The 18,702-nt window shown below is 37.4% G+C and overlaps 1 protein-coding gene and 1 long non-coding RNA gene across 2 annotated transcripts in view; both read left to right on the top strand.

Annotated features, from left to right (window-relative positions):
- The first annotated feature begins 2,451 nt into the window (after positions 1-2,451).
- Positions 2,452-4,543, top strand: LOC139118970 (uncharacterized). Its single transcript, XR_011548826.1, has 3 exons — positions 2,452-2,555; positions 3,547-3,586; positions 4,389-4,543. It is a non-coding gene; the product is annotated as an uncharacterized lncRNA (long non-coding RNA).
- Positions 4,544-6,818: 2,275 nt separating this feature from the next.
- The window catches only part of LOC139118975 (beta-galactoside alpha-2,6-sialyltransferase 2-like), a 68,445-nt gene continuing 56,561 nt past the window's right edge, over positions 6,819-18,702 (top strand). Inside the window, exon 1 of the mRNA XM_070682574.1 lies at positions 6,819-7,020. The gene's annotated coding sequence lies outside the window, so the exon portion shown is untranslated. The remainder of the gene's footprint in view (positions 7,021-18,702) is intronic.

Here is an 18,702-nt window from a genome sequence, read left to right as displayed (position 1 = left end):
AGTTTCTTCAGCCTGGGGGGGCCGGTGGATTCATGGGGGGGGGGGTCACCCTGTTTTTGACTTTGGTGATAGGGGGGGTCACCATGTTTTTGAAATGCCCAATAGGGGGGGTCAGTGTGTTTTTGAATTTGACACAGGCTCATCATTGCCTAAAATGCTAGTGTCAGCCACAAAATTCATCATTCAGTTGTATTTTTCGGCGCGCCCTTCGGGCGCGTAACTTTAATAATCAGTCATATTTTTCAGCACGCCCAACTTTAACATATCAAGCATACATACATCAGAGATATCTTTATGTTCAATATTTTTCAGCGTGCTCTTCAAGCTCATTACTTTAATATATCATACATCTTTCAGCATGCCCTTCAGGTGCATGACTTTAATATACAAGGCATATATATCAGAGATATCAGGATGTTTCATATTTTTTGGAGCGCCCATACAAGGCATATATATCAGAGATATCAGGATGTTTCATATTTTTTGGCGCGCCCTTCGGGCGCCATACTTTCAGAGATATCTTGATGTTTGCTAAGTGAAAGTGTACCATTATGAAATCTGCATTTCATATGAAAAGGATGACTTCTCATTGATACAATTATTTTCCTTTGTTTCACAGGTTTTCTGTAGAAAGATGCTTTTTTATGAACAAAATAACAGTTAAAAAAGGCAGTTTTGGTCATTATTAGCTGTGCTTTTATGGTTTCAATGTTACACAAGAAAAGGTCCTCTCAGACACTGTACACATCAGATTTGGCTAAAATAGCTCTCTATGGCTCCTCAGTAGATTTAATTGGATGGTTGGCAAGTCTTAACACCCATCAAAGTTTTTGATTCACTGCTTTTTCCTCTTTGATATTAATGATTGACATCCATTTCTGTACAACAGTTCAGGACATCTGGTTAAGCAGAGAAAGTGTGAAATACATTCACAGCTCATTCAAAATACAGCTCATCAAAATGTACTGTATTTAAACTTTAAGATTGACACTTTGAAATTCCTATCTTACAACTGACATGTCAACAATTTCACTAAAACATAGAATGACTATTTAAAATAAAAATATATGTAAAATGTAAAATATAATATATTATATATATATATATATATATATATATATATATATATATATATAATTTTGTCCATCTTTTGTTTTACCTTTGTCGCGCCCGGGGGGGGGGGGTCACCCTGTTTTAGAAATTTGGAATAGGGGGGGTCACCCTGTTTTCAAAATTTGGAATAGGGGGGTCAGCCACTTTTTGACGTCGGCAAAAAATAATCCACCGGCCCCCCCCCCCCAGGCGAAGAAACTGACCAGTCCCTAAGAATAGCAATTTGCGCTGAAATTTGTAGATCTGAACACAGTCCCTCTATCCACTATATAGAGGGACTGTGATCTGAATAAAAATCAGGAATCGATAATCAAAAAATTATCGTGTTTCTCCCGTGAACATATTGACACTGGCAAACACTGCAGTAAAGACACCACAGCAGACCGTACACTCAATAATAACCTGTGTGAGATGTTTGTTTCTGCAATTACGACTGAACCAATTAAAACAATCTAGGAGCTACTGTGCAGCGACCACGCTACATTTACGTCCGTGTCACATTTGAATGCCGTGCCTATAGTTCACATGGCCGATGGGCACACAGGCGCTTGGCACATTTCATATAATTGTATTTAATATGTAGAATGTCTATATGACATGCTGCACAGAAGTGCACTTCTGTGCAGGAGTTGGCTACGCGTACGCGCGTTCATCGGGCCCAAGCCCGGCAGCTACAGCCACACAGGCGTACGGAATGTTTCCTAGATCGTCGTCGGATGGGAAGTGACTGACACTGTGCTGTGAGGCCGAAGGCCGAACCTCGGTACTATATAAGAATACTCTTATACAGTACCGAGGTTCGGCCTTCGGCCTCACAGTACAGTGTCAGTCACTTCCCATCCGACGACGATCTAGGAAACATTCCGTACGCCTGTGCTACAGCCACTCAGTTAGGCTAGCCCGGCATGTACAGTAATATCACGTACTGTTATTCTTTATTGAATAATCAAGTCTTATAGACATTAAAGGACATATTAAAGGAATAGTCCAAAATAATCCTCTTCAACTTTTAAAGGCGGGTTGATATTTGGGTGGACTATCCCTTTAAAATAAAAAAAGACAATGCAGTGTGTTCGCCGGGCCACAGGACGCTAGCTTTCCCACAATCCCATTCGATTTGTACCAACGCATATACGAATTTGGTCGCTAGAGGGCGCTGTGAAGAATCTGGGAAATCTCAGACTGCCGCGTTTACAACAGCTGTAAGGGCATGACCCAGACCATCCTCGATCAAGGAACAATTTTCATAAAGTGCAATTTCTGTCGATTTTCATGGTTTTTTCCGATTTCTTTTCAGTGAAGCCATTGTTTAGCAATTAATCAGAACATTTTTGACCAAAAAAGCTGTAAATTTTGCTGTTTTAAGCCTACTTCTTTGACATTTTCACTCCTACCCCGACGAAAGGAGTACAAGGCCATTTCTTGGAAGTCGACGGTAAAAGGTACGTTGAGATTATCGTGATTTTGTCCATTTTTTCTGTCAAAAATATGAATTTTAGAAAAAAGCAACGATTTCCTTAATTTTGACGCTTTTTTCTTATCAACTGTGATGGTCATGAATTTGGAGAACGTACTTTTGTTAAGCAACTCGAGAGCTTTGCAATGGTATGCCGATCGCCCATATTCACCCAATGAATGCAGGAGGAGTAGGAATTTGACTATGAGCATGTAAAAACTACTTTAATTTTCTAAGTTTTACGTCAGTAATTAGCCTGTACAAAGGCAGGCTAGGCAGGTAGGCTACTGACATAGTAGGTTTTGACAACGGAATATTCCTGCAGTATCTACCTCCGGCAGTGCAGTGTACTATACTGCAGCTGTGACTGACCATGGCATGGCCACTGTACTTTTCTGTGTCTGTCAGTTGTCAGCATTTTACTTTCATGTTAAAAGGTTTAGGAAAAACACAAAGAACGAGACATATGTTTTTAAAAGATGCAGTGCAGTGTATCAGAATGCAAGATGCATACTGCGTCTGGCCATCTAAATATATGCCGTTATGCTTTGCAGTATAACCTTTCTGAACAAATGTAAATAAACATGTTTTTATTGTTGTTTGTTTGTTTGTTTGTTTGTTTGTTTGTTTATCTATTAATCATTCTATTGTTTATTTATGACTTTACACAATGCCATCAATAGAAAATTTTACATAGTATTGTTTATTGATTTTTATTTTTATTTATTTTTTTTTGTTTATTTATTTTTTTATGTACAAGAATGTTCATATTCTATCCATATGCAGTCATTATAAGTTCAAAATTTCACAGGAGAAGCAGCCAAAATTTCAGGATCAGTTCTGTACAACCATCTGATTAAAATAGTCTTTGCCCAGTGCCCCCCACCCAGGTGACGCCTGATATCCATTTTCATTCGTTGATGGGACATTTCTATTCCTGAGCTGCTGTGTATATTAATTCCCTTATCTCTTTTCAGGAGTTGGTGTCCATGTGCAGCTACAGTATGCATATAATAGGTGAGTGATATGTGAGGTAACTCACAAATTATCCTTTTGACCCAGTTGACAGCATTGGAATGAAATGTTGAAATTAAAGAATCAAAATCTATGATATTTGTATTGTATTGATTGTTGATTAGTTTGAAAGTGCTTGCATCAAATTGTGTAATTGCCATTATGCTATTTAAAAGTCTATATTCCCTTATCAAAGATATGATTGTGCTTGCATATTTTGAATCGGTTAGAATTTTATTGCATCCACTGAGGACATCATTGTCCATCATGCGTGTGCATGCACCACCTTCGTAACCGCCCCCATATTTTTTGACAATGCCTTTTATTCTTAAGAATGCTTCAGTTGACAAACTCTACTGGTGGGATTTTCAGAGATATACATTGCATTCTCAATGGTAGAGAGGCTGTCTTGAATGGCTTTGTTTGTTTGTTCTTTGATAGTCTGTTTTGTTCACTCTCCTTACTTCCACAGACCTTTCCTTCACTGTCTTTTTTAGGAGGGGAATATTTTAAAAGTGTATTCATGTGGTTTATCAAAACTGTGTATTTTTCTGTTGTATGGTTTTCAATCATTTTTGCCATTGTGTGTCTGTGATATGCAATTAAGTCACCTGCTTCACCTACTTTATTAATTTCTTCATCTATACTTTCATATTTTTTTGAAATCATCATCAGTCTGTCTCTATTTTGACTTTGACACTCAGATTTTCTGGTTCTTTGCCATTGAGGATGCTCTCAATAGATTTCACAATACTGAGCTTTTCCTGTTCTAATTTTGCTTCACTGTTCCTCTGTTTTGTTCCAGGTCTTTTTTATGGAGTTTCCCATGGACATTTTGCAGATGCCTGTTGATAGTTGGCCTCGTCGCATATTGCATACTGCACATTGAACATTTGTGTGTTGTTTTATTATTTACAATTAAAGATTCAATATTTGACTCAATACTGTCTGAAATATTAATGTCCATGTCTGTAGTCTCATTTATTTTGAAATCAAAACTGTCAACGGCTGCTTCAAGTTTCCTGTTTACTTTTGTCATGTCATCCATTTGTGTTGCTGTAAGCAGTTTTGTTTCATGATTTACACCATGGACTTCCACTTCAGGTCAAATTGTTCAGACAGTTTACTTTCATATTGTTTTATCTCACTCTGTACAGATCCTGGTAGCTTGGCAAATTTTTGTACAAACTCTAGCTGCTTATCAATTTTTTCTGCCTCAACAAAGAGCTCATCTATAAGTTTTCCAATATTTCGCAATTTGGCATGAAGGTGGTCCATGGTGTAATCATTGATTGGATTATATGCAATTAGAGGATGACTGGTCTGACCAAAACTGTTAGTCTCTGCCCACTCAGTCATCTTTTCAAGCGTTACTGTCATTTCCCATTCATGATGTGGATTATGACATTGCTCCACAGATGTCAAACACAAATTACAAAAAAATTTAGTACTTTTTCGTTGCAAAACCAAATTCTTGTACTTTTCGTCACCCTCTAATTTTCGTCGATATACCACCCCTCTAATTGTATTTTGGCCCAGCCCTCAGTCAGATTCAAAATAGGAAGTATGTCCTGTTGTATCAGTGTGTCACTTTCAGGTGCGTTGATGATGGCAAAGGGGATACGGCTGGCATCAGACTGGGGATTTGGGTCTCGCCACACCTCTGCACCATTATATTTAATTACTCGAATTGCCCCACTTATTGCAAAAACTTTAAAATTTTGAGAAATCCCTTTGAAATCCTGAAAAGTATCGCCTCCCTCCCCAACAATCACTTCAAGTTTTTTACGTTCACACTCGTCTTCAATGTTGAAATCTAATTTATTTTCTCTTAATATACAAATTAAATGTTGCCAAATTAACCCCTCCAGATCCTTTATGTACCAACCCTTTTTATTCTTGCTCTCAGTTTCTTCAACCATCTCATGAAAACGTCTTAAATTGCTCCGCAAGGCACCAAGTCTTGGAATTCTGGAGACATTATTAGGTGTCCTGATAGACTTTTCAAGCCCATCATAGTCGGCTTCTGACAACCCCCCACCTAAATGAATAAAGATGTGTTCAGCCTCCTTGTCATTCCATAATGCTATGTTGTCAATATCCTCATTACCGTGCTGCTCATCATTATCTAGTGGTAGCAGGGTATTAGTTAGAGCAGTTGAATAGGTTGAGGGAGAATATCTAGAGAAAGGGCTTCTTTAAAAAAATCAAGTGTTAAAATAGATTTTGCAAACGTTTTGTCCCTTTTCATTCGTAATTGCCACAGGGTGGACTCATCATTTCCCGATATTTTTTCCCCAATAATCTGATGTTGCCGCAAAATTTATTCATATAGGCCCTCCCACCATGGATTTTTTAGAAATGGCTGATCGATCTGAACTAAATAGAACCGAGACAGCGGCATCAACATACTCCGTGTCTGCACCTGACTGACGTTTCACGTTTTCCACAAGTTTTCTTATGACCTGGCGAACCTTACCAAACCCCTTTTCAACTACAAACGCAGAACATCGATTAAGTTCGTTTGCAAGTGCGGATCGGGCTTTCATTAATTTGAACTTGTGGACACTCGACTCTGTTGAAAATTGTCCGGCTCATTGCAGCTGCCCAAACCGTGATCTCGAACCATTCCCCTAACAAACAAGTCACTTGTCCCGATAGCGTAAAATCGGCTGCAAACCATACGTAAGTTACAGAAGTTTTTCACTTCATAAACTGACATGATCATCATCACCTTTATTAAAAAAACAACAATACTGAAAAATTTCGGTTAAAACCTCCGATGGTAAGTCAACAATTGAACAAGGTCGCACAGGCTGTGCCACAGTGCCGATTTGCAGCGGCCGCGGACCAACCTCGTGTTCGCCTGATGATTGCTCTCGGGCCTTTTCAACACTCGATCTCCGCGCCTTTTGCGCCTGTTTCGCCCGCTTTGATGGCCTAGGCATATTTGACTAATTTATCTTTAGAAAATATCACAGAATGAGCGTTAAAAAACACGACGATGTCTGAAAGTACGTTTTCACAGAGCCGATCGGTCAAGCCACTCCGCGTACATAGAGTGTCTGAGCGTAACTGAGCGTTGGAGATCAACCTGCGCAGTTGGTGAGAAAAGAATTGAGTTCTGCGCATTTCGATCTGCGTTGGTACAAATCGCATTGGATTGTGGGAAATTTTTCGTACCGTGCAGTGCCGTGCCTGAGATTCCTGTCACGCATTTCCGTAACAGCAGAGTATTCAGTTTCGTCTTTCGCGGCGTCCATGCGCGTGCGCCTAGACCCTGTGACCCACTCATTCAGAGGCTGAGACAATTTTCTTCAGCGCCGATTTCGTCGTATTTTCAGCATTGATCACATTTTCTGCTCATCCTTCAAAAGTCAAGTGTGTAAGCTTGATGAAGGACAAGACAGACAGAACAGGGAGGTCATTAACGGCGGGTGAGTTTCGAATTCTAATCGATTCCTGACATTGAATAATCACATTTTGATTCTTCAAGATTGCGTTGTCAACGCGTGTTTTTCCTCTCTGGACTGACTGAGAACGACGCGTCTTTCCAGCAACCCGCCTTTGAAATCATAATGGTTGTTGAACAAAGACGGCCTCTCACTCATCGATTACACCTTTTTATGATAATCAAATGAGTCGCCGAGTTGCTTTCTGACCTGAGTAACTCATGATGGGATTGCGCTACAACTCGGTCACAGCTATGTCGTTCTGTATGGTCTGTCAAGCAGCTAGTTGTCCGCATGCGCTTAACATTTACTGGGTAGAAAACACTTAAAGTGAACCTAAACTAAGACTTTGATAACATGAGCAGTTCAATTTTATATAATAAGGACCTTTATGATTCTCCCTGTAACTCTATGCAAGTTGTGCTATGATTGTGGTAGGTTTCTGTTCCCGTATATCAAATTCGTCCAGATCGTAATCTAAAAGAGGGCACAATTCATCGGCCTTATTCATTCAATAAAGCACACGTATACAGCAGGACCGATTGTGCCATTATCATGCAACAGCTGCAAGACCCGTACATCTCATTACACGTATGGCTCCCCTGACCCTCTAGCCCTATATTCCAGAGGGCACGCCCGGCTGCATTACACAGAAAGCTCGAAGGGAAATTTTAAAATTCCTTGCGCAAAGCTGCGCAGATTGGATGGCACCCCGGGATGACACAGAAGAATTGCAGATCCCCCCCCCCCCGTGTAAACGCAGCCCTCGGCAGGGGTTATTAGGCACTACAACGCACTAGTAAGAGCCATGACGCGTATTCGTGATGACTTATAGTATAAAATTTTCGACTCATAGAAAACTACAGGGAGGCTGTAGTCAACTGATGTCACTTTAAGTGTTCAGATCTCTCATTTGTCATGCATACTGAAATATCGAACGATTTTGAGCATTGATTGTATCTATCTTGATGTCCTTGCTCAACATTTTTACTAATTTCCTCCAAGAGAGGCAGGCATCGCTCGTTGTGCGTCTTGAGTCACACCTGCTGTGTGAGTGGGTATGTCGCATTCTGGAAATTTGCACACTGTTGACCTTGCCAAAGCATATAAATACTTCTGCATTGTTTTTAATGATTGACAAATCATCACTTACTGCTGGTAGAAAATTTACACCTTACCCTGATTGACCCCACGAACACAACTTTGCACGCGTGACGGTGATCGATGTTATCCGGAGTCAACTATCGCGTATACATCACATGGCGGGCTAACGTTAGGTCATTTGTAGGCGGGGTTTTATTTAAGGTAGCATGCGCCTCGCAATTGAAAGACAAACTGTTGCTCATATTTAGCTCACGTCTTCACACACGAGAGCTAATGTCGCTGCGCTGTCTGTCTGTCTGTGTATCTATCTGTCTGTCTGTCTGTCTTTGGGCCCGATATCTCAAAAACGGCTTGTCAGATAAGAACTGAATCAAATCTGGTACAGAGATTCTATTTGAAAAGGGCAAGAAGGAATTAGTTTTTGGTTGGCGTGGATTGCATATTTCGTGCTCATTTGCATAATTATTATTTTAGAAAAACAGACATACAATGCGAACGGTTGAACAGAATTTGATGAGATTTGCTATAAATATTGATCACATAAGGATTTATCCACCATGAAAACATATAGGTGTGACATCAAAGTTAATTGCAAATTTGCATATTTGATGAACTTTCCTAATTAAGGATATACAACTGAATTAACTCGATCAAAGTTGGCGAAACATGCTGTATACATAGATGATACTAGGTTAAAACAATATTGAAAGTCATTTATCATTTTAACTTCAGTTATAATCACTAATTTGCATATTGAACAAACTTTCCCAATTAGGGATATGTATCTGAATTGGCATGAACAAAGTTGACGAAACTTGCTATGTAAATTGTAAATACTGTGATATAATATTGCCAAAATTCAGTGTTGATTTCGTAAAACATCTTATTACTAATTTACATATTTAACGATTTTTTTCTAATTAGGGATGTATCTTGATTGATTTCGTCAAAGTCGATAAAACATGCTATATACATTGAAGAAATATAATAAAACATTAATGAAAGTTGTTGAGCACTATTACATCAGCAAATTACTAATTTGCATATTGAACTAATTTTCCCGATCAGGGATATAAGACTGCAAGGACTCTAAAAATGTTTATGAAGCTTGTTATGTGTATTGATGAGACAATTATGTTGTATAAGTGAAAGATATTTTGCATTTTTATGTCAGCTAATTTATAATTTGTACATCTAATGAGCCTTCACAGTTTGGCATATATAGTTTGAAGGACTTGACCAGAGACAATTACAGTAGCATTACTTATTGGTCTTTTGTATGGAACGCCGTTGCTGCCTTCTTACGTTTATTTGCTGTATTTGATGAGATGACATCAATATATGATTTATTAATGCCTTTATATGATTAGGTTGTATCAATATATGATTACGTGACGCCTTTATATTATAAGGTGGTATCAATATATCATTAGGTGCCCTTAATATATAATTAGGTAACATCAATATATGATTTTGTAATGCCTTTATATGATTAGGTGGTGTCAATATATGATTAGGTGACGCCTTTATATTATAAGGTGGTATCAATATATCATAAGGTGCCCTTAATATATAATTAGGTGACATCAATATACTTTTGGCCAGAGATCCGTATATTATTAATGAATTTGTCTTTTTCGTGTGTACCGGTGCTTGACTGTCTGATCTGTGCTGTTTTGTATGTATGTTTATAATAATTGACTATGTATTACGAATTTTGACCGTAGTGTTATCGGATTATGGATGCGTATGATTGTGATCTTTTTGCTATGTAAATTGGTGATACAATGACAGCAGTCAAAGAAATTTAGTATTTTTATTTTAGCTAATTATATATTAATATACTTAATGACCTTTTGAATTAACCTGTGGTGAATATTGTTCATACTGTTGATCATAACACTTTCAATGAAATTTGCAAACATGTGGCAAAAGTTTAAATTTACAGACAACTGCAATATGTACTGAAACACGTGAGCAGTTTAACTCCACATCTGGTTTTTCTTAGGGAAACTTTCAACCATTCTGTTTTACATGTAAAATCAAGAGCTAAAGTCGGGGTCACGGTGCTAGATTTAGTAATTTGGAAACAATTTACTTTAAACTTACCGATATTTGAAATTAAAAATGGCCGCCATCCCTGCGTTAACTCTCTTGGGAACGTTAATCTCCGATGGTCGCTCATAGAGCTTCAAAATAAACGTGCAGAACTAGTATGTCGACATAGCACTGTCACAATTTGAGAGTCAGTATATCTGCCAACTAGGCGCATCTAACCTTAAATTCACATCGACGCGAATGAACGGAGCTCCAGTTGTAATGAAGGTCGGAACACAAGTGTCACAAACCAAAAATTCACCTTTCTCACTCTCGTTCGAATATTTGAACTATAGGCAACAGTATACTTAGTTCAATAATCTTACGAAAATGAAAGATGCTTTTAAAAAAAATAAGTAGAAAGAATTAGTGAGTGTAAACAACATGTATTTTTTTGGAACTTTTTCCAACAATATATATTTTAGGTGCTCCTTATAGCCATAAGCGCCACCTTGAGTGTCAAAGAGACTGAGTTGGCGTGGCGCCAGAATCTTGAAAAGACCATCGTTTCTTACTGATCAAATCTTTTCATGTGGTTACTAAATAAGTAACCAACGGCGGTACACGTGATTCACCCTCATGACCAATCGTCGCTCAAGACATGACAGTCCGTTCCTCGTACGACTTGGTGCGGCCTGTCACATACCACGGTGGTGAGATAAGAGTACTGAAGTTAGGTCAAAAGCAGCGTAACATTGACAAGTGAAGAGTACAAAGTGTACTTTGAACAGAAATATCCTTTGCTTTTTGACGAATTAAAGGCAAAATAGTGCTGTTTTAAGGTAAAGAGCGTAAAGGGCGACAAATTCGGACGCGCACACGCTTTAGAACATTTCTGCGCAGATTTAACTCCAGCCTGCCGCAAATGGGTTATTTTGTAGCGCATGTATTTAACATCACCTGTCATTGTTGAAATTTCGCTTTTATCTAATTTTTTGACCCAGTCTCTAAGAAATACATGTGACCTTTAACCTTGTCATATTTTGACCCCCTAGGAAGCTGGTTTTTATTCAATATGAGCGCAAAATTAACATTTCTCTCCCATTTACATGGCGCATATTACCCATTCACCTGGAGATATTGTAAAAAGTAGCGTGGTGACACCCTTTTATTAAAAGTGTAAACTAAATGGTATTATGTCAGGATTTTATTCGCCAAGTTTGGTCAAAATGACACCATTCAAAGCGACAGGAAGAAAGTTCGAAAATTATGTAGTGATATAATTTCGATATCGTCATTTTGTAATTGATACTTATGTTAAAATTTCTTTACAAACATCATGAAAACTATACATTCGATAGATATGGATCTTAATTCTTGGTATTTATTAAAATTAACTCATTTGCTAAGCGTTTTATAATTGCTTTCTTTAGTTTAAGTGAATTATATCATTTTTATTTATTTCTGACGCCATTTTAACGTCCGTTTCCATGGAAACGAGCGTAATGACCCCCATTTTTTATTTCATTTTTGCACTTGCACAACTTCCAAGAATATTTGTGCAAAGTTTTTAGAAAATGACACCACAACCTAATTTTGACGTAATTCGTAGTACTTCACCTCAAGCTGCAAAGATAAAGCGATTACGTATGACTGTGTCCTCTTTTTTCGGTCTACGGTACCCCCCTCGATATGCAATATTTTGTATGCAGAGTGTCATGTGACCATTCGCTACGCGACACATTCTCAGCGTGCGTTCAGTCTATGTAAGGTTAATTACCAGTATTTCGTTTGGAGCCAGTCATAGAGGGAGTAAACAGCTGCTTAATTTGTAAGTATTGATCCAGTAACATTTTCTAAGCGTTAAGAGTGTATCCTACGAAAGCTACTGATACGTTTATATTAAAGTTTATCAACAACATACAAACGTTTTAAACACATATCATAGAAAAATGTAACATTTATGCTGAAAAGGTTAAAGTTAATCGACAACACATAAACAATTTATACATAACATATTGCAGTTTGCGCTTAATAGACTAAAGTTTATCCACAACATAGTAATGTTTCATACACGACATATTATTATTTGCGCTGAATATATTAAAGTTTAACCACGACATATAAACGTTTTATACACAATCATTTGCACTTAATATGTCAAAGTTTAGGCCAAACAAAATAAATTGTGCTGTTCCGATAACGTTATTTTCAAAATTACGGTGGGCAGGAATTTTTTTTCAAAATGTTTTTATAGTTAAATACGCATTTTTCAGGGTTTCAAACCCTGTAGCTGTTAACAGTTGCATGATCAGATTGGATTACTGGTTGACGTCTATGTTTGTTTGAATGTCATAGAAACTGAACTGTCTGAATCATAATTCTTTGACAGCATATGGTACTGTTAAAGCACAGTTATCGGATAGTATTGTTATCGGATTATGGATGCGTATGATTGTGATCTTTTGCTATGTAAATTGGTGATACAATGACAGCAGTCAAAGAAATTTAGTATTTTTATTTTAGCTAATTATATATTAATATACTTAATGACCTTTTGAATTAACCTGTGGTGAATATTGTTCATACTGTTGATCATAACACTTTCAATGAAATTTGCAAACATGTGGCAAAAGTTTAAATTTACAGACAACTGCAATATGTACTGAAACACGTGAGCAGTTTAACTCCACATCTGGTTTTTCTTAGGGAAACTTTCAACCATTCTGTTTTACATGTAAAATCAAGAGCTAAAGTCGGGGTCACGGTGCTAGATTTAGTAATTTGGAAACAATTTACTTTAAACTTACCGATATTTGAAATTAAAAATGGCCGCCATCCCTGTGTTAACTCTCTTGGGAACGTTAATCTCCGATGGTCGCTCATAGAGCTTCAAAATAAACGTGCAGAACTAGTATGTCGACATAGTACTGTCACAATTTGAGAGTCAGTATATCTGCCAACTAGGCGCATCTAACCTTAAATTCACATCGACGCGAATGAACGGAGCTCCAGTTGTAATGAAGGTCGGAACACAAGTGTCACAAACCAAAAATTCACCTTTCTCACTCTCGTTCGAATATTTGAACTATAGGCAACAGTATACTTAGTTCAATAATCTTACGAAAATGAAAGTTGCTTTTGAAGAGCGTAAAGGGCGACAAATTCGGACGCGCACACGCTTTAGAACATTTCTGCGCAGATTTAACTCCAGCCTGCCGCAAATGGGTTATTTTGTAGCGCATGTATTTAACATCACCTGTCATTGTTGAAATTTCGCTTTTATCTAATTTTTTGACCCAGTCTCTAAGAAATACATGTGACCTTTAACCTTGTCATATTTTGACCCCCTAGGAAGCTGGTTTTTATTCAATATGAGCGCAAAATTAACATTTCTCTCCCATTTACATGGCGCATATTACCCATTCACCTGGAGATATTGTAAAAAGTAGCGTGGTGACACCCTTTTATTAAAAGTGTAAACTAAATGGTATTATGTCAGGATTTTATTCGCCAAGTTTGGTCAAAATGACACCATTCAAAGCGACAGGAAGAAAGTTCGAAAATTATGTAGTGATATAATTTCGATATCGTTATTTTGTAATTGATACTTATGTTAAAATTTCTTTACAAACATCATGAAAACTATACATTCGATAGATATGGATCTTAATTCTTGGTATTTATTAAAATTAACTCATTTGCTAAGCGTTTTATAATTGCTTTCTTTAGTTTAAGTGAATTATATCATTTTTATTATTTCTGACGCCATTTTAACGTCCGTTTCCATGGAAACGAGCGTAATGACCCCCATTTTTTATTTCATTTTTGCACTTGCACAACTTCCAAAATATTTGTGCAAAGCTTTTAGAAAATGACACCACAACCTAATTTTGACGTAATTCGTAGTACTTCACTCAAGCTGCAAAGATAAAGCGATTACGTATGACTGTGTCCTCTTTTTTCGGTCTACGGTACCCCCCTCGATATGCAATATTTTGTATGCAGAGTGTCATGTGACCATTCGCTACGCGACACATTCTCAGCGTGCGTTCAGTCTATGTAAGGTTAATTACCAGTATTTCGTTTGGAGCCAGTCATAGAGGGAGTAAACAGCTGCTTAATTTGTAAGTATTGATCCAGTAACATTTTCTAAGCGTTAAGAGTGTATCCTACGAAAGCTACTGGTACGTTTATATTAAAGTTTATCAACAACATACAAACGTTTTAAACACATATCACAGAAAAATGTAACATTTATGCTGAAAAGGTTAAAGTTAATCGACAACACATAAACAATTTATACACAACATATTGCAGTTTGCGCTTAATAGACTAAAGTTTATCCACAACATAGTAATGTTTCATACACGACATATTCTTATTTGCGCTGAATATATTAAAGTTTAACCACGACATATAAACGTTTTATACACAATCATTTGCACTTAATATGTCAAAGTTTAGGCCAAACAAAATAAATTGTGCTGTTCCGATAACATTATTTTTAAAATTACGGTGGGCAGGAATTTTTTTTCAAAATGTTTTTATAGTTAAATACGCATTTTTCAGGGTTTCAAACCCTGTAGCTGTTAACAGTTGCATGATCAGATTGGATTACTGGTTGACGTCTATGTTTGTTTGAATGTCATAGAAACTGAACTGTCTGAATCATAATTCTTTGACAGCATATGGTACTGTTAAAGCACAGTTATCGGATAGTATTGTTATCGGATTATGGATGCGTATGATTGTGATCTTTTTGCTATGTAAATTGGTGATACAATGACAGCAGTCAAAGAAATTTAGTATTTTTATTTTAGCTAATTATATATTAATATACTTAATGACCTTTTGAATTAACCTGTGGTGAATATTGTTCATACTGTTGATCATAACACTTTCAATGAAATTTGCAAACATGTGGCAAAAGTTTAAATTTACAGACAACTGCAATATGTACTGAAAACACGTGAGCAGTTTAACTCCACATCTGGTTTTTCTTACGGAAACTTTCAACCATTCTGTTTACATGTAAAATCAAGAGCTAAAGTCGGGGTCACGGTGCTAGATTTAGTAATTTGGAAACAATTTACTTTAAACTTACCGATATTTGAAATTAAAAATGGCCGCCATCCCTGTGTTAACTCTCTTGGGAACGTTAATCTCCGATGGTCGCTCATAGAGCTTCAAAATAAACGTGCAGAACTAGTATGTCGACATAGTACTGTCACAATTTGAGAGTCAGTATATCTGCCAACTAGGCGCATCTAACCTTAAATTCACATCGACGCGAATGAACGGAGCTCCAGTTGTAATGAAGGTCGGAACACAAGTGTCACAAACCAAAAATCACCTTTCTCACTCTCGTTCGAATATTTGAACTATAGGCAACAGTATACTTAGTTCAATAATCTTACAAAAATGAAAGTTGCTTTTAAAGAGCGTAAAGGGCGACAAATTCGGACGCGCACACGCTTTAGAACATTTCTGCGCAGATTTAACTCCAGCCTGCCGCAAATGGGTTATTTGTAGCGTATGTATTTAACATCACATGTCATTGTTGAAATTTCGCTTTTATCTAATTTTTTGACCCAGTCTCTAAGAAATACATGTGACCTTTAACCTTGTCATATTTTGACCCCCTAGGAAGCTGGTTTTATTCAATATGAGCGCAAAATTAACATTTCTCTCCCATTTACATGGCGCATATTACCCATTCACCTGGAGATATTGTAAAAAGTAGCGTGGTGACACCCTTTTATTAAAAGTGTAAACTAAATGGTATTATGTCAGGATTTTATTCGCCAAGTTTGGTCAAAATGACACCATTCAAAGCGACAGGAAGAAAGTTCGAAAATTATGTAGTGATATAATTTCGATATCGTCATTTTGTAATTGATACTTATGTTAAAATTTCTTTACAAACATCATGAAAACTATACATTCGATAGATATGGATCTTAATTCTTGGTATTTATTAAAATTAACTCATTTGCTAAGCGTTTTATAATTGCTTTCTTTAGTTTAAGTGAATTATATCATTTTTATTTATTTCTGACGCCATTTTAACGTCCGTTTCCATGGAAACGAGCGTGGTGACCCCAATTTTTTATTTCATTTTTGCACTTGCACAACTTCCAAGAATATTTGTGCAAAGTTTTTAGAAAAGGACACCACAACCTAATTTTGACGTAATTCGTAGTACTTAACCTCAAGCTGCAAAGATAAAGCGATTACGTATGACTGTGTCCTCTTTTTTCGGTCTACGGTACCCCCCTCGATCTGCAATATTTTGTGTGCAGAGTGTCATGTGACCATTCGCTACGCGACACATTCTCAGCGTGTGTTCAGTCCATGTAAGGTTAATTACCAGTATTTCGTTTGGAGCCAGTCTTAGAGGGAGTAAACAGCTGCTTAATTTGTAAGTATTGATCCAGTAACATTTTCTAAGCGTTAAGAGTGTATCCTACGAAAGCTACTGGTACGTTTATATTAAAGTTTATCAACAACATACAAACGTTTTAAACACATATCACAGAAAAATGTAACATTTATGCTGAAAAGGTTAAAGTTAATCGACAACACATAAACAATTTATACACAACATATTGCAGTTTGCGCTTAATAGACTAAAGTTTATCCACAACATAGTAATGTTTCATACACGACATATTATTATTTGCGCTGAATATATTAAAGTTTAACCACGACATATAAACGTTTTATACACAATCATTTGCACTTAATATGTCAAAGTTTAGGCCAAACAAAATAAATTGTGCTGTTCCGATAACGTTATTTTCAAAATTACGGTGGGCAGGAATTTTTTTTCAAAATGTTTTTATAGTTAAATACGCATTTTTCAGGGTTTCAAACCCTGTAGCTGTTAACAGTTGCATGATCAGATTGGATTACTGGTTGACGTCTATGTTTGTTTGAATGTCATAGAAACTGAACTGTCTGAATCATAATTCTTTGACAGCATATGGTACTGTTAGAGCACAGTCAGACCTGCTTGTCTTCGGTGGTGCATGGTAACGTCCATGGGTGGAGCCGCTGCCGGTCACCCGCCATTAGAAATTGAAATGCATCAACGGATTTCGTGGCTCTCGTAATTCCTCAACTTTAGCAGTGAATCACGGTCACTGGGTGAATGTATTTCACGTTGAAGTTCATTATTGCGTCGCCAACTTGGATATTCATCTGCTGAACTGCGAACCACGGCCCAGCTACAATACTGGCAAACTGAACTCGAGTGGAGTGTCTTTTACATTGACAAAAACCTTAATTGGTCGTTTTCCTCAAGAATTTGTTCGAAAGCCAGTTTCCGATTTACAGCAGACAACAACGATCTTTCCTTGCCGTGATTGCATTTGCAAAACGTACGTAATACAGTACACGTTGTGCGTATCGCTGGCCACCATATTGTTTGTAACGTATGTGCTAATTCTCGCGTGTTTTTCTCTTTATTTCTTGCGCGCTTGATTTTGCGGGCTTTTTCTTTCTTTTTTTGTACTTATGCGTATACATAGCTCTAACAAGTCCAGGATCGGAGGATAAAAAATAGGGTAGGTCGGGTCATCGGAACAGCACAATTATTTTTGTTTGGCCTTATTCACAACATACAAACGTTTTATAAACAACATACTAAACGTTTGCGCTTTATATATAAAGTTTAACCACAACATATTAACGTTTTATACACATCATATTGACGTTTGCGCAGACCATTAATGTTTACCCCCGACACGTTAACTTTTGCGCTAACAACTGTTACTGTCACTGGTACACACTTCTCAAGTTATGGATCCTGTACTTTGTATATCTCAACTTATCTGAAGAAGGAATAATGCTTGGTCACCGGCGCACAAAAATCATATGATCATAAGGGAGAACAATCAGCCAAAACACGTACCTAGAACACTAAGCAGAAGTCCATGCGGGGAATTTGAAACCTGTCACCTTGAAGACATTGACAAACAATAATGACCCACTAAATACTTCCTAAAATCTCTTTGTTTTCGACGGGCGCTTTATTGCGGAAATGTAATTTAATTTTGCCCCCCCCCCCCCACCCCATTTTCAAGTTCGGATCCCTCTAATGTGGCTTACTGTTGGGTAAACATGTTCAGGGCCTATACGTGGGGGAGGACTGTTCCATAGGCTGTGAATGTTACCTCAGGAGAGAGCAAGGGTTCATAGGGCAGTGAGTGTGTTTTTCCGAGACTGTCATTTTCTATACATGTTACGAACAGCAGATAGTACACTGAGCATAATTTATAGCCGTCTTAGGTCCAAATGGGCCGGGCCGCTTCCAAAAAGTTCTCATGCATAGCAAAGTTGCTGTGGCCAGGTGCCAAATTAGGTGTTCAGAATGCGATGGCGGTCTTACAAATTTGAACACAGTAGATGTCGGCCTTTGCGTGCATAAACTTATGAGTCTGCAGGAAAGGTATGTTCACTTTTCGGACTACAAAGAAATGACAAAATTCATAGTTTCGTTCCGCGGTGTTGAATGTGATG

The sequence above is a fragment of the Ptychodera flava genome, chromosome 19, assembly GCF_041260155.1.
Source record: "Ptychodera flava strain L36383 chromosome 19, AS_Pfla_20210202, whole genome shotgun sequence".
NCBI lineage: Eukaryota > Metazoa > Hemichordata > Enteropneusta > Ptychoderidae > Ptychodera > Ptychodera flava.
This window is presented reverse-complemented; position numbering and strand designations above follow the sequence as displayed.